Here is a 16,164-nt window from a genome sequence, read left to right as displayed (position 1 = left end):
ATAACATTTCTCTGTCTAGACCAACATGATATTTTCACCCAGCCCAGCAAGTCCGTGGATTTCGAGAAAAATGCAAATGAGATTTAAACGGGCTACATAGATGTGACATCATTGTTTCACCCAGCCCACCAAATGGACTAAAACACAAATGGACTGGCTGACCTGTGGGCCAGTAGGTCGAAGCCTAAGAAGGCGTTGGATTTACATCCAACGGCCGACATTCTTCTTCAATCTCTCATCTTCTTCCCCCAGTGCTGCCAGAACCGCCTGCTCCAGCCTTCGGCGTCCAGCGGCGTTGTTTTGCGCTCCTCAGCGAAACGCTACCCCACCGATGGCCAGGCCATCCCTCCACTCCGCACCTCCTGTTATTCTCTGCCGAGTGTAGGCCCACCCTACACCCGAACCAGTCAAATTTCCCACTCCTCTCCGTCTGCGACTCCATGCCGCGTCTTCCCCATCTTCGGGTCATTCCAGTCTGGGGCCTTGCCGTCGTCCATCGCCTCGGTGCGCTCGGCGCGGCGTGGTCAACATGCGAGAGTCATCGGAAGAGGACTGTACGTGGAGAGCCTGACGGCTGGGACCCACGAGGTCCATGGTCGCACGCAAGGAAAGTTCCTCCTTATTACGCATTGTACGTGCACTATACGTGGGAAGGGCTTCTGTATTTCGCGAAAAAAACGTTCCCCCCGCTGACAGGTCAAACCCACCAGCTATATCTTCGCACGCAAGGAAGTGCCTCCTTATTACGCACCAAAAAATGAATATCCCCTGCTAGCTGGGACCCACCATAGTGGGTGGCTGACTTGTGGGCCTACTAAGTTGACGAGGACGGAGGGCTTTGTCAACTTAGTCAATATGAACGATTCTAGCTCCAGTGATCGTACGATGTCCATTCAACGGCCATAGTGCTTCTTCAAGCTCTGGTCTTCTTGCTCCAGCCGCCCAAAGTAGCGCCAGTTGTGCCGCGTGCTCCTACCTATCGTGGCCGGCTGTGATGCCGCGGAGGCCTCACCGCCCCCTACTACTCCCACCGTTGGCCCAGGGTATCCCTCTACTCACCCACACCCCCTGTTACTCTACGGCGACAGCAGCCTCACGCCGCAGCCAAACCAGTGAACCCTCGTACTCCTCTCCGCATGGGCATCCATTGCCGCGTCTTCCCCGGCTCCGTGTCGTCCCCTTCCTAAGCCTCGTCGTCATCCACCGCCTTGATGCTCTCGGCGCGGTGTGGTCAATGTGGTCAACGACCGACTTCCATCGGAAGAGTACTGTACGTGGAGAGGCTGATAGCTGGGTCCAAGGCCACAACCCAGTTTTTTTGTGATTTGCCAAGTAAGTCGCTTTGTCAGGCCAGTTGGGCTGCAAATCTTTCAAGACAAGGAGAGCTTCATTCGGCTGGCCGAGAAAACGGCCTATCAGTAATGAGAAATGGGCTGTACATTTTTAAAACACATCAAACCGGCAATTAGTTTCAAATATCTTTTTTTCATTTCAAGATTTTAAATTACATTAATTTTTATGCGTGGAGAATTTGTTGGATTTTATATTGATATACATTTATTTTTAAAATCAGTTTGAATGTGAGTCGAAATTTCGGGATTAAAATTTTTTCGGACCGCACCGAAATATGCAAAATTTCGTATAGTTTTTTAACCGTGGCCACAATATGGGATGTAATGCTAACAAAAAGAATATGGGCTCCAAAAAAAACCTTAAGAATTAGCAAATGGGCTGTAAATTATTAGAAATAATGGCAGATGGGTTGTATGTTGTTTTCCACATATTTGAGGCTTTCCTAAAAAAAAGGTTGACGCACAAGCAGTGACTGTTGGATGTCCATCCAACGGCCGTCGTGCTTCTTCAATCTCTGCTCTTCCTGCTCCAGCCGCTCAAACAAGCGCCGGCGGGATTGCCTGCTCCCTCCTCCCCGCGGCCGGCTGTGCTACCGCGCAGGCCTCACCGCCCTACCATACTCCCATCGCTGGCCTAGCCATCCCTCTACGCACCCACACCTGCTGTTATTGTCCGGCGACGGCAGAAGAACCAGTAAACCCTCGTATAGTCATACTCCCCTCCGCGTGGGAAACAACTGCCGAGTCTTCCCTGCCTCCATGTCGTTCCCTTCCTAGGCCTCGCCGTCGTCCACCGCCCTGGTGCTCTCGGCGCGGCCTGGTCAACGTGGTCAATGACCGACATGCATCTGAAGTGGACTGTACGTGGAGAGGCCGACAGCTGGGTCCATGGCCGCACGCAAGGAAATGCCTCCTTATTACGTGCAAAGTAATGATTCCTCCACCTGACATCACGGACCCACCGAAAGGCCCTCTGTATTTCGCAAAAAAAACATTACCGTCGCTGACAGCTCGGACCCACCAGCTATATCTTCGCACGCAAGGAAGTGCCTCCTTATTACGCACAAAAAAATGAATACTCCCCTTGTTAGCTGGGACCCAGTATAGTGGCAGGCTGACTTGTGGGCCTACTAAGTTTACGGGGACGGAGGGCTTTGTCAACTTAGTCAATATGCACGATTCTAGCTCCAGTGACCGTATGATGTCCATCCAACGGCCGTAGTGCTTCTTCAACCTCTGGTCTTCTTGCTCCAGCCGCCCAAACCAGCGCCGGTCGTGCCTCGTGCTCCTACCTCCCGTGGCTGGCTGCAATGCGGCGGAGGCCTCACCGCCCCTACTACTCCCACCGCTGGCCAGGCCATCCCTCTACTCACCCACACCCCCTGTTAATCTGCGGCGACGACAGCCTCACACCGCAGCGAACCAGTGAACCCTCGTACTCCTCTACGTGTGGGCATTCACTGTCGCATCTTCCCCGGCTCCGCGTCGTCCCCTTCCTAGGCCTCGCCATCGTCCACCGCCCTGGTGCACTCGGCGCGGCGTGGTCAACATGGTCAAAGAATGGCTTCCATCGGATGTGGACTGTACATGGAGAGGCTGACAGCTGGGTCCACGGCCGCAGCAAGGAAGTGCCTCCTTATTACGCGCAAAATAATTATTCCTCCACTTGACAGCGGGGACCCACCGGACAGGCCACCGTGTTTTGCAAAAAAAAACGTTTCCCCCTGACTGCTCGGACCCACCAGCTACATCTTCGCATGCAAGGAAGTGCGTCCGGGCAAAAAAACGATTCGCCCCCCTGACGGCTGGGACCCACCAGCTACATCTTCGCAGGCAAGGAAGTGCCTGACAGTCGGGACCCACCTGGTCGAAGCGTACGTAGGATTGTCATTTTGGTCGTGAACGTGTATGTACATACTGGTCGTTGTAGAGGCACGCACGTAGCATGTACACGTACGTACAGCGGCGAGGGTGCAAGAAAGAAAATACGGCCACGTACGTACATACGGGCAGGGTCTCGAACACCTACTCGTGCATACGTACATGGCTGGGTTGGAACGGAGAAACAGCGTCGTCGTCGTGTTCATGGGGAGCCACCGGCTGGGTCAGAATGGAATGCGTGGTCGTGTTCATCGGGAGGGCTTGGATGGAACAGGCGATGGAAACGAGGCTTGGCGTACCGCACAACGGAGGAAACGGACCTCCTACGTTCGGAACGGGGTCTTGTTGATCAGGAGCGGTGTGGCATACCGCAAAACGGAGGAAACAGACCTCCTACGGTCGAAACAGGGGTCCTGTTGATCGGGAGGGGTGTGGTGTACCGCAAAACGGACGAAACAGACCTCCTACGGTCGAAACGGGGGTCCTGTTGATCGGGAGGGGTGTGGCGTACCGCAAAATAGATGAAACGGACTTGTGTTGGAGCGTTATGGTCGAAACGGGGGTCCTGTTCATCGGGAGGGGTGTGGCATACCGCAAAACGGGACTCCACAGGATACTGTTCATCTCCACCATCGACCTCCTCCAGCCTCCACGGGCTACCGTCAACCTCCTCCAGCCGCCACAGGCTACCGTCGACCTCCTCCAGCCTCCACGGGCTCCTGTTCATCCAGCCTCCACAGGCTCCTGTTCATCCAGTCTCCACCGCGCGCTACTCCACCGGCTACTGTTCAACCACCCCTCCACCGTTTATTGTTCATCCAGCCCTCCACCGTCTACTGTTCATCCAGCCCTCCACACCATGGGGTCCTGTTCAACTACCCCTCCACGGCCACCCCTCCACCGTCTACTATTCATCCAGCCCTCCACACCACGGGGTCTTGTTCATCCATAGGCAACGCCACCGCTCACTGTTCATCCAACCCCCCCCCCCCCCGCAACGCTCACTGTTCATCCAATCGATCGGCTTCAGTTAGCAGCAGTAGCGAAGGAATCGCTCCATCGGGTTCAGTTAATAGCCATCGATCAATCGCTCAGGTTCAGTAACGCATAGCCTGCAGTGCAATCGCCCGGGTTCAGTTAGAGCCCAACGCCTCGCTCGGGTTCAGTTAGAGCCAACGCCTCGCACGTGTACGAGAGAAACGCGCATCGCTCGGCCCCCGACCTCCGACCATAACCGGCAACTCCCCAAAAATTTTCTCCCCCTCGCTTCTACGACGGTTTTTTCCATCATGGACGGCCCAAAGAATGTCATGCAGCTACGTCTCCGGCTCGCCCAGGAGGAAAAGCCCATTTTCTGTCATGATTTTTTGTCATAGAAGTAGGAGCCCACCACATTCATGATGATACCAGGTTTTGTCACAATTATCGTCACAGAAGTGTCATATGTATGACAAATTTTTTTTCGTTCGGCCCAAAATGTCACCGATGTGTATTTTTTTTGTAGTGCAGGGGCCCACGAGACAGGGGAGCGTGCCAAGGGGGGGTGGGCGCGCCCTCCACTCTCGTGGACTGGTGCTTGCCCCTCTTGCGGTGATTTCAGTGCCTAAAATCCTCAAATATTTCATAAAAATCATACGAAATTTGCAGGGCATTTGGATCACTTTTATTTTCGGGATATTTTTTATTGCACGGATAATTCAGAAAACAGACGGATAATACTATTTTTGCTTTATTTATTCTAAATAACAGAAAGTAAAAAGAGGGTACAAAAGGTTGTGCCTTCTAGTTTCATCCGTCTCATGATCATCAAAATGAATCCACTAACAAGGTTGATCAAGTCTTGTTAACAAACTCATTCCGAATAACACAGAACCGAGGAAATTTCGAATAACACTAAGTTTCCTCAACGGGGATGTGAAAATCCCCAACAATAAGAATATCATACTTTTTCTTGACAGTAGGGAGAGGAAATTCAAAACCTCCAATAATAATAGTTGGAACTTTTCCAATAGAATTGATGCTATGAACTTGAGATTGTTTCCTCGGAAAGTGTACCGTATGCTCATTACCATTAACATGATAAGTGACATTGCCTTTGTTGCAATCAAAAACAACCCCTGCAGTATTCAAAAAAGGTCTACCAAGGATAATCGACATACTATCATCCTCAGGAATATCAAGAATAACAAAGTCCGTTAAGATAGTGACATTTGCAACCACAACAGGCACATCCTCACAAATACCGACAGGTGTAGCAGTTGATTATCAGCCATTTGCAAAGATATTTAAGTAGGTGTCAACTTATTCAATTCAAGTCTACGATATAAAGAGAGAGGCATAACACTAACACCGGCTCCAAGATCACATAAAGCAGTTTTGACATAATTTCTTTTAATGGAGCATGGTATAGTTGGTACCCCCGGATCTCCAAGTTTCTGTGGTATTCCACCCTTAAAAGTGTAATTAGCAAGCATGGTGGAAATTTCAGCTTCCGGTATCTTTCTTTTGTTTGTAATGATATCCTTCATATACTTAGCATAAGGATTTACTTTAAGCATATCAGTTAAGCGCATACGTAAGAAAACAGGTCTAATCATTTCAGCAAAGCGCTCAAAATCCTCATCATCATTTGTCTTGGATGGTTTAGGAGGAAAGGGCATGGGTTTCTGAACCCATGGTTCTCTTTCTCTACCGTGCTTTCTAGCAACAAAATCTCTCTTATAGTCAAGTTGATTCTTTGATTGTGGGTTATCAAGATCAATAGCAGGTTCAATTTCTACTTCATTGTTTTTGCTAGGTTGAGCATCAACATGAACATTATCATTAACATTATCACTAGGTTCATGTTCATCACCTGATTGTGTTTCAGCATCAGAAATAGAAATATCATTGGGATTCTCAGGTGTGTCTACAACGGGTTCACTAGAAGCATGCAAAGTCCTATCGTTTTTCTTTTTCTTCTTTTTGGAAGAATTAGGTGCCTCTAAATTATTTCTCTGAGAATCTTGCTCGATTCTCTTAGGGTGGCCTTCAGGATACAAAGGTTCCTGAGTCATTCTACCAGTTCTAGTAGCCACTCTAATAGCAAAGTCAGGTTTATTATTTAATTAATCAACAAATCATTTTGAGCTTTAAGTACTTGCTCATCTTGAGTAGCAACCATAGACGCATATTTGCTAATGGTTTAAGTTTACCTTTAACTCTAGCCATATAATGACTCACGCGTCCTATCTCGAAAGCGTTATTCTTTAATTCTCTACCAACATAAGCATTAAAACTTTCTTGTCTAGCCATAAAGTCATCAAATTCATCTAAGCATGGGCTATGAAATTTAGTAGAGGGAATTTCAACCTTATCATATCTATAGAGAGAATTTACCTTTACTACCTGTGTCGGGTTATCAAGACAATGTGGTTCTTCAATAGGAGGTACACTAAGACCATGTATTTCTTCAATAGGTGGTAAATTCTTAACATCTTAAGCTTTTATACCTTTTTCTTTCATTGATTTCTTTGCCTCTTGCATATCTTCAGGATTGAGTAATAAAACACCTCTCTTCTTCGGAGTGGGTTTAGGAATAGGCTCAGGAGTTGGCTCAATTGGTTCAGGAATTGCCTCAGGAAGAGTCCAATTATTTTCATTAGTCAACATATTATTCAATAGTAATTCAGCTTCATCGACTGTTCTTTCCCTGAAAACACAACCAGCACAACTATCCAAGTAGTCCTTGGAAGCATTGGTTAGTCCATTATAAAAGATATCAAGTATTCCATTTTTCTTAAGAGGATGATCAGGCAAAGCATTAAGTAATCAGAGAAGCCTCCCCCAAGCTTGTGGGAGACTCTCTTCTTCGATTTGCACAAAATTATATATTTCTCGCAAGGCAGCTTGTTTCTTATGGGCAGGGAAATATTTAGTAGAGAAGTAATAAATCATATCCCGCGGACTACGCACACAACTAGGAGCAAGAGAATTAAACCAAGTCTTAGAATCACCCTTTAATGAGAATGGAAATATCTTGAGGATATAGAAATAGCGAGATTTATCATCGTTAGTAAACAATGTTGCTATATCATTCAACATGGTAAGATGTGCCACAACAGTTTCAGATTCAAGGCCATAAAAAGGATCAGATTCAACCAAAGTAATAATCTCAGGATCAGCAGAGAATTCATAATCCTTATCAGTAACATAGATAGGTGAAGTAGCAAAAGCAAGGTCAGGTTTCATTCTAGCATTAAGAGACTGTTGTTTCCATTTAGCTAATAACTTTTTAAGATCGTATCTATCTTTGCAAGCAAAAATAGCTCTAGCAGCTTCCTCATTCATAACATAACCCTCAGGAACAACATGTAGTTCATAATCAGGGGGAGAACTTTCATCATCACTATCATCAATAATAGCATCTTCAATAATTTCATTGTCTCTAACCCTAGCAAGTTGTTCATCAAGAAATTCACCTAATGGCAAAGTGGTATCATGCACAGAAGTAGTTTCATCATAAGTATCATGCATAGCAAAAGTGGCATCATCAATACCATGCGACATATCAGAATTCATAGCAGTAGCAAGCTTAGGTGTCGCAATCTTACTCATAACAGAAGGGGAATCTAGTGCAGGGCTAGATGGCAGTTCCTTACCTCCCCTCGTAGTTGAGGGCAGAATCTTGGTTTTTGCGTCTTTCAAGTTCTTCATAGTGATCAACAGATATAAATCCCGAGTGACTCAGAGAATAGATCTATGCTCCCCGGCAATGGTGCCAGAAATTATTCTTGATAACCCACAAGTGTAGGGGATTGCAACAGCTTTCGAGGGTAGAGTATTCAACCCAAATTTATTGATTCGACACAAGGATAGCCAAAGAATATTATTGAGTATTGGCAGTTGAGTTGTCAACTCAACCACACCTGGATAACTTAGTATCTGCAGCAAAGTATTTAGTAGCAAAGTAGTATGATAATAAAGGTAACAGTGGCAAAAGTAATATTTTTGGGTTTTGTAGTAATTGTAACAATAGCAACAGAAAAGTAAATAAGTGAAACATAATATATGAAAAGCTCGTAGGCATTGGATCAGTGATGGATGATTATGTCGGATGCGATTCCTCATGTAATAGCTATAACATAGGGTGACACAGAACTAGCTCCAATTCATCAATGTAATGTAGGCATGTATTCCAAATATAGTCATACGTGCTTATGGAAAAGAACTTGCATGACATCTTTTGTCCTACCCTCCCGTGGCAGCGGGGTCCTACTGGAAACTAAGGGATATTAAGGCCTCCTTTTAATAGAGAACCGGAACAAAGCATTAGCACATAGTGAATACATGAACTCCTCAAACTACGGTCATCACCGAGAAGTGTCCCGATTATTGTCACTTCGGGGTTGTCGGATCATAACACATAATAGGTGACTATAGACTTGCAAGATAGGATCAAGAACACACATATATTCATCAAAACATAATAGGTTCAGATCTGAAATCATGGCACTCGGGCCCTAGTGACAAGCATTAAGCATAGCAAAGTCATAGCAACATCAATCTCAGAACATAGTGGATACTAGGGATCAAACCCTAACAAAACTAACTTGATTACATGGTAAATCTCATCCAGCCCATCGCCGTCCAGCAAGCCTATGATGGAATTACTCACGCACGGCAGTGAGCATCATGAAATTGGTGATGGAGGATGGTTGATGATGACGACGGCAACGAATCCCCCTCTCTGGAGCCCTAAACGAACTCCAGATCAGCCCTCCCAAGAGAGTAGGGCTTGGCGGCGGCTCCGTATCGTAAAACATGATGAAACATCCTCTCTGATTTTTTTTTCTCCGCGAGATGGAATATATGGAGTTGGAGTTGAGGTCGGTGGAGCCTCAGGGGGCCCACGAGACAGGGGGCGCGCCCAGGGGGTGGGCGCACCCCCCACCCTCGTGGACAGGGTGTGGGTCCCCTGGTCTTGATTCTTTTGCCAGTATTTTTTATATTTTCCAAAACTTGCCTCCGAGGATTTTCAGGACATTCCGAGAAGTTTTGTTTTCTACACATGAAACAACATCATGGTAGTTCTGCTGAAAACAGCGTCAGTCCGGGTTAGTTTCATTCAAATCATGCAAGTTAGAGTCCAAAACAAGGGCAAATGTGTCTGGAAAAGTAGATACGTTGGAGACGTATCATGGCACATCATCAAGCAAGGTACTAGCATCATCATGAGTAGCATTCATAGTAGAAGTAGCATCATCAATAACTTGCGATATATCAGAATTGATAGCATGTTTTGGTGTTGCAAGTTTACTTATAACAGAAGGTGAATCTAAAGCAGAACTGGATGGCAGTTCCTTACCTCCCCTCGTCTTTGAGGGAAAAATCATAGTCTTAGCATCCTTCATATTCTTCATAGTCATAATATGATAATAATCCCAAGTGACTCAACAAATATAGCTATGCTCCCCGGTAACGGCGCCAGAAAAAGATCTTCATAACCCACAAGTATAGGGGACGCAACAGTTTACGAGGGTAGAGTATTCAACCCAAATTTCTAGATTCGACACAAGGGGAGCCAAAGAATATTTGAAGGTATTAGCAGCTGAGTTGTTAATTCAACAACACCTGGATATTAACTATCTGCAGCAAAGTGATTAGTAGGACGGTAGTATGATAGTTTTGATGATAGCAGCAGTAGTAACGGTAACAGTTACAGTGATAGCCATGGTATTGTAGCAGTAACGATAGCAGTAGCAATAGTAGTAACTTAGCAAGAACAATATAAGATAAATTCGCAGGCATTGGATTGGTGACTCGTTGGATGATATTCATCATGAGACAATTATAACCTAGGGCGATACGGCACTAGCTCCAGTTCATAAATATAATGTAGGCATATATTCCGTAAATAGTCATACGTGCTTATGAAAAGAACTTGCATGACATCTTTTGTCCTACCCTCCCGTGGCAGTGGGGTCCTATCGGAAACTAAGGGATATTAAGGCCTCCTTTTAATAGAGAGCCGGAACAAAGCATTAACACACGGTGAATACATGAACTCCTCAAACTACGGTCATCACCGGGAGTGGTCCCGATTTCTGCCACTCCGGGGTTGCCGGATCATAACACGTACTAGGTGGCTATAACTTGCAAGATCGGATCTGGAACATGGATATAAAGGTGATACCATAAACGGTTCAGATCTGAAATCATGGCACCCGGGCCCAAAGTGACAAGCATTAAGCATGGCAAAGTCATAGCAGCATCAATCTCAGAACATAGTGGATACTAGGGATCAGGCCCTAACAAAACTAACTCGATTACATGATGAATCTCATCCAACTCCTCACCGACCAGCGAGCCTACGAAGGAATTACTCACTCCCGGTGGGGAACATCATGGAATTGGCGATGGAGATGTGTTGGTGATGATGAAGATCGAAGATCCCCCTCTCCGGAGCCCCAAACGGACTGCAAATCTGCCCTCCCGAGGAAGAACAGGGCTTGGCGGCGGCTCCGTCTCATGAAACGTGATAATTCTTTCTCCCTGGTTTTTTCTAGAAATATGGGATTTTATAGCATCGGTTTGGAGGTCAGCTGGGCCACCAGGTGGGCAGCACCCACCTGGGCGCGCCTGGGGGGGCTGGCGCACCCTGGTGGGTTGTGCCCACCCAGGTGCTCCCCTCAGGTCCATCCTGGCTCCAGAAATTCTCTTTTATTGTATAAAAAATCCTCGCAAAGTTTCGTTCCATTCCGAGAACTTTTATTTCTACACAAAAACAACACCATGGTAGTTCTACTGAAAACAACGTCAGTCCAGGGTTAGTTTCATTCAAATCATGCAAATTAGAGTCCAAAACAAGAGGAAAAGCATTAGGAAAAGTAGATACGTTGGAGAAGTATCAGGCTTGCACTCCCTGATCGCTATTGCCACCTCCTTCACCGCCTCAGTCATGCTGCAAAAGACATTGATCTCCTCCTCCATCAGGCCTCCTCTCTTCCTCTTCCTATCATGGACGGTGTCAAATGGCTTGTCGAAGGGCTTCACGAAGGGCTTGTCAGGGCCATCAAGGACCTTGACGTCCGGGGTCCCAGGGAAATCTGGCATGGGAGAAGCAAGAGGCTCCCCCGAGTCCATGGCATGCATGCTTCCCAGTTGCCAGCCCAAAGGAGAAGATGTGTTGCATCTGGCTGTAGTTCTGGATGGGTGTGTTGAGGAACTCGGCGTCCCTTGGGTGGTCCTAAGAATGAAACACAAGTGTTGTTAGTTGCAATTAGGAGTAGGCAATGGTGGACAGTATGAAAAGGAAGAGGGTTGTGAGCTAACTGCGACATGGGCGGCGTAGTGCTCTGCCTCCAGAACTATGGAGTGCTACATCTTGAGCTTGCATTGGTTTTCCTTTAAGAGGAAAGGGTGATGCAACAATATTAGCATAAGTATTTCTCTCAATTTTTGAGAACCAAGGTATCAATCCAGTAGGAGGCTCCTCAAAAGTCCCACGCACCTACACAAACAAACAAAGAACTCGCAACCAACGCAATAAAGGGGTTGTCAATCCCTTCACGGCCACTTGCAAAAGTGAGATCTGATACAGATAATATGATAAGATAAATATATTTTTGGTATTTTATGATATAGATTGGAAAAGTAAAGATGCAAATAAAAGTAGATTGAAAGCTTATATGATAAGAGATAGACCCGGGGGCCATAGGTTTCACTAGTGGCTTCTCTCAAGATAGCATAAGTATTACGGTGGGTGAACAAATTACCGTCGAGCAATTGATAGAAAAGCGAATAATTATGAGATTATCTAGGCATGATCATGTATATATGTATCACGTCCGTGACAAGTAGACCGACTCCTGCCTGCATGTACTACTATTACTCCACACATCAACCGCTATCCACCATGCATCTAGAGTATTAAGTTCATAAGAACAGAGTAACGCTTTTAGAAAGATGACATGATGTAGAGGGATAAACTCATGCAATATTATATAAACCCAATCTTTTTATCCTCGATGGCAACAATACAATACGTGCCTTGCTGCCCCTGCTGTCACTGGGAAAGGACACCGCAAGATTGAACCCAAAGCTAAGCACTTCTCCCATTGCAAGAAAGATCAATCTAGTAGGCCAAACCAATCTGATAATTCAAATAGACTTGCAAAGATAACTTAATCACACATAAAAGAATTCAGAGGAGATTCAAATATTTCTCATAGATAAACTTGATCATAAACCCACAATTCATCGTATCTCGACAAACACACCGCAAAAAGAGTTACATCGAATGGATCTCCACGAAGAGCAAGGAGAACATGGTATTGAGATCCAAAAAGAGAGAAGAAGCAATCTAGCTAATAACTATGGACCCGAAGGTCTGTGGTAAACTACTCACAACTCATCGGAGGGGCTATGGTGTTGATGTAGAAGCCCTCTATGGTTGATTCCCCCTCCGGCGGAGCGCCGACGAAGGCTCCAAGATGGGATCTCGCGGATACAGAAGGTTACGGTGGTGCAAATAGTTTTTCGTGGTCGCCTTTGATGTTATCGGGGTACGTGGGTATATATAGGATGAAGAAGTAGGTCGGTGGAGACCCGAGGTGCCCACGAGATAGGGGGCACGCCTAGTAGGGGTGGGCGCGCCCTCCACCCTCATGGCCGCCTCGACTGCTTCTTGACTTGCACTCCAAGTCCTCTGGATCACGTTCATTCCAAAAACCACGCTCCCAAAGGTTTCATTCCGTTTGGACTCCATTTTATATTTCTTTTCTTCGAAACACTAATATCGGCAAAAAAACAGCAATACGGGTTGGGCCTCCGGTTAGTTGGTTAGTCCCAAAAATGATATAAATGTGTAAAGTAAAGCCCATAAACATCCAAAACGGGTAATATAATAGCATGGAACAATCAAAAATTATAGATACGTTGGAGACGTATCATGGAGCAAGTGTTCTCATCCAATGAGGCGCCGCTAAGGTCTCTCAGCTTGGAAACTAGGATCCATCGACCTCTCCACTTCCTCAGGTGGTTGTACACCTGGGTGGCAGACACCTCCTGCCCACAGAACTCGAACAGCTACTTCGCAACGGTGTTCAAGTGCATCTCCTTGAAGCCCTTGTCAGTCCTAACCCCACTAGAGATGAGCTCACACATCTTGTTCAACAAGAACGTGGACATGAACGGCTGCCACTTCATGTTATTCGACCTACCATCCTTCTTTGCCTTTGCTGCTACTACCTTGAGAGCAGCGGCAGCAGCAGCAGCAGTAGGAGTTGGCTCAACAAGCACTACTGCCACATAGAGGGAATCAGACGCGAACACCTCTGAATTAGGTGCCATATCGAACATAGGTTGCGAGTCCTCGACAAACAATGGAGCAAACTGGCTGTCGGACAGGACAAGGGCCTGACTAAGATCTTGCGTCTGCGTGGTCATGTCCTACAATCATAGCACGCATTTACAATAAGCATAGCACACTACATACCGGACAATCCATGAAAGCAGGAGCATACATGTACATGGTTCATCACTATCATAGCAAGCACATGCTTCATCACTATCATACTAAGTATACCGGACAATCTATGAGCACGAACATACATCTACAACAAACAACATGCTACAAATAGACCACCAATAGCTACAAATATCAGATCTAAGCATGAATCAACACAAGCACAAGGTTCAACTTCAAACTCTACTACTAATCTAGCCTACCACATGCTTGAACATCTAGCCCTACCACTAATTGCAACCGCAGCATAGCAATCAACCATATCAACTCACAGATCAGACCACTAATCAACTATGCATCTAGATCAAACCCTAGCTGCAGCTCAGATCTAGCTAGAAGGAACAGAGAGAAAGGGGGATTGAACTCACAGAGGCCATGGCTGCAGCTCGAGGACGAGGGGGGACGGGCGTGGAAGATCAATGCCGACCGGTGAAGGAGCGCCGACGTCGTGGACCGCCGGCCAATGAAGATGCACCGCTTACCTGCTCGTCGGTGCCGATGCGCGTCGGCGGGAAAGCTCGAACGGAGAGAGAATGGTGGCGGGAGTTGGGGCGGTGAGGGAGGGGCTAAATAGGGATGGACTCGGCGGGAGGTGAGCCGAAATCCTCCCGCCTATTTCTCGGCGACGTGGGCGAGCTCGCGCCATCTCCCTGCTCGCACGAGGAGAGAAGCACGTCACCCTCCCCTGCCTCTCCTGAGACAGGCTCGCGAGCTACTGCCGATTCGAGCGTTTCCCCTGGACCTGGCCTGGACGTGCTTTAAGTTTCGTGCGATGCGGGCCGCACAGTAAACGCAGGCAATCAAACGGGCCAAGTTCTTCCCGCGCGGGCCAGGCTGGGCCATATGCAGGCAACCAAACACATTCCTAGTCTACTGCCCCGGCCAACAACCTAGTAGTTGATGTGCAACCCTCGTCCCTACTCATGGATGTGTAGTTTTTCATTCTTGGCACATCCTACCCCACCCCCTACTAGTGCTATGTGCAACTTAGTCTGTTATTCACGCTAACTGCCTATTAGTCGATGTGCAAATCCTTCCCCTCCCTTGTTGTAGATATGTACTTTCAGTTAGCGGGGGCAACAGACAAAGTTACGCAAGTTGCTAGGCAGTTGGCATGGTCAACATACGAAGTTGCACATCTCACATGTAAGATAGTTGGATGGTGAAAACTCCACATTCATGAGGGTAGTGAAAAATTCCATATAGACATGATGCTAAAGTTGTACATCTCACTAGAAGGGGTGGTTTGGCCTAGGTGCTAGCAGGGAAACTACACATTCACGGGGATACAAGGAAAAATTGCACATTACTGTTAGACAGTTGGCCGTGGCAGTATCCGAAGGTGCACATGCACCGGTAGGTAGTTGGCTAATGCAGCAAATAGTGGAAGCACATCCACGGGCAGAAACAAAGATGCACATCAACTACTAGCTAGTTGCCCTGGCAAAAAATGAGGTTGCACATCTCACTGGAAGGAGTTAGTTTGGGGGTGGAGGTGCCATCAATGAAAATAGCATGTCCACGGGGTAGGTGAAAAGTTGCACATCCACTGACAATTGTTGCACATCGTCTATTATACAGTTACACAAAACAGGGACTGAATTGCACAAAATAAATTCATCGAAACATATCCATGCGAGATTTATTTTTGAAGAGTACGTCGCGAGAGTTCCAATGGTGAAAACAGATCTCACTTTCTGTGTGCGGTTTGAAAGTTATGGTTTTTTAAAAAATTGAAAACTCAATTTAAGACTTGTTCACATGGGTGCTTTGCAAAAAAATCTGTTCATACATATTCACTTTTACTAATATGGAATAGGGGGGAAAACTATTTCCATTTACAGATTGGAGGATAAAATATTTCCTTTTTCGGCCGGCCACTCCGAAGCGCTAAAAAGGGGTTATACCATATTAAGAAAATGTTCATCCATCGTATAATTAGAAAGATGTTCATTGCATCATATATTGAAACGTTCATCGTGTTTTACAAAAGCGTATCATTTAATATGTATTGTGAACATTATTTAATATAGAATGATCTTATTTAAAAATAAGATGCACCTTATTCAAATATACGATGAATTTTGTGCATGGCCTGAGTTACTAATTCAAACATATCATTATAGTTCTCTAGAAGTATGCTCTTGTGCATGGCGTGAGTGGATAATTTAGTAGTTCCTCTTCCTCATACCTCTTGCATATTTTCTTCCACCAGCCCCTGCCTTCTGCAAAAACCACAACAGAGTGCAACCATCACAGCTAAAACTTACAAGTTTAACTCCAAATAGAAGAAAAAAATACTTTTTTTCTAGAACAAAATCGAAAACAAGTGGAACAAGGCAAAAAATACAGGGAAACAACCGACCCCCAGCACGGTACCACGGAAGTAGAGTATATGCGTGTACTATATTTTGAATATTATTT

The sequence above is a fragment of the Triticum aestivum genome, chromosome 2B (genome assembly GCF_018294505.1).
Source record: "Triticum aestivum cultivar Chinese Spring chromosome 2B, IWGSC CS RefSeq v2.1, whole genome shotgun sequence".
Taxonomy (NCBI): Eukaryota; Viridiplantae; Streptophyta; class Magnoliopsida; order Poales; family Poaceae; genus Triticum; species Triticum aestivum.
Note: the sequence above shows the minus strand (reverse complement) of the source record.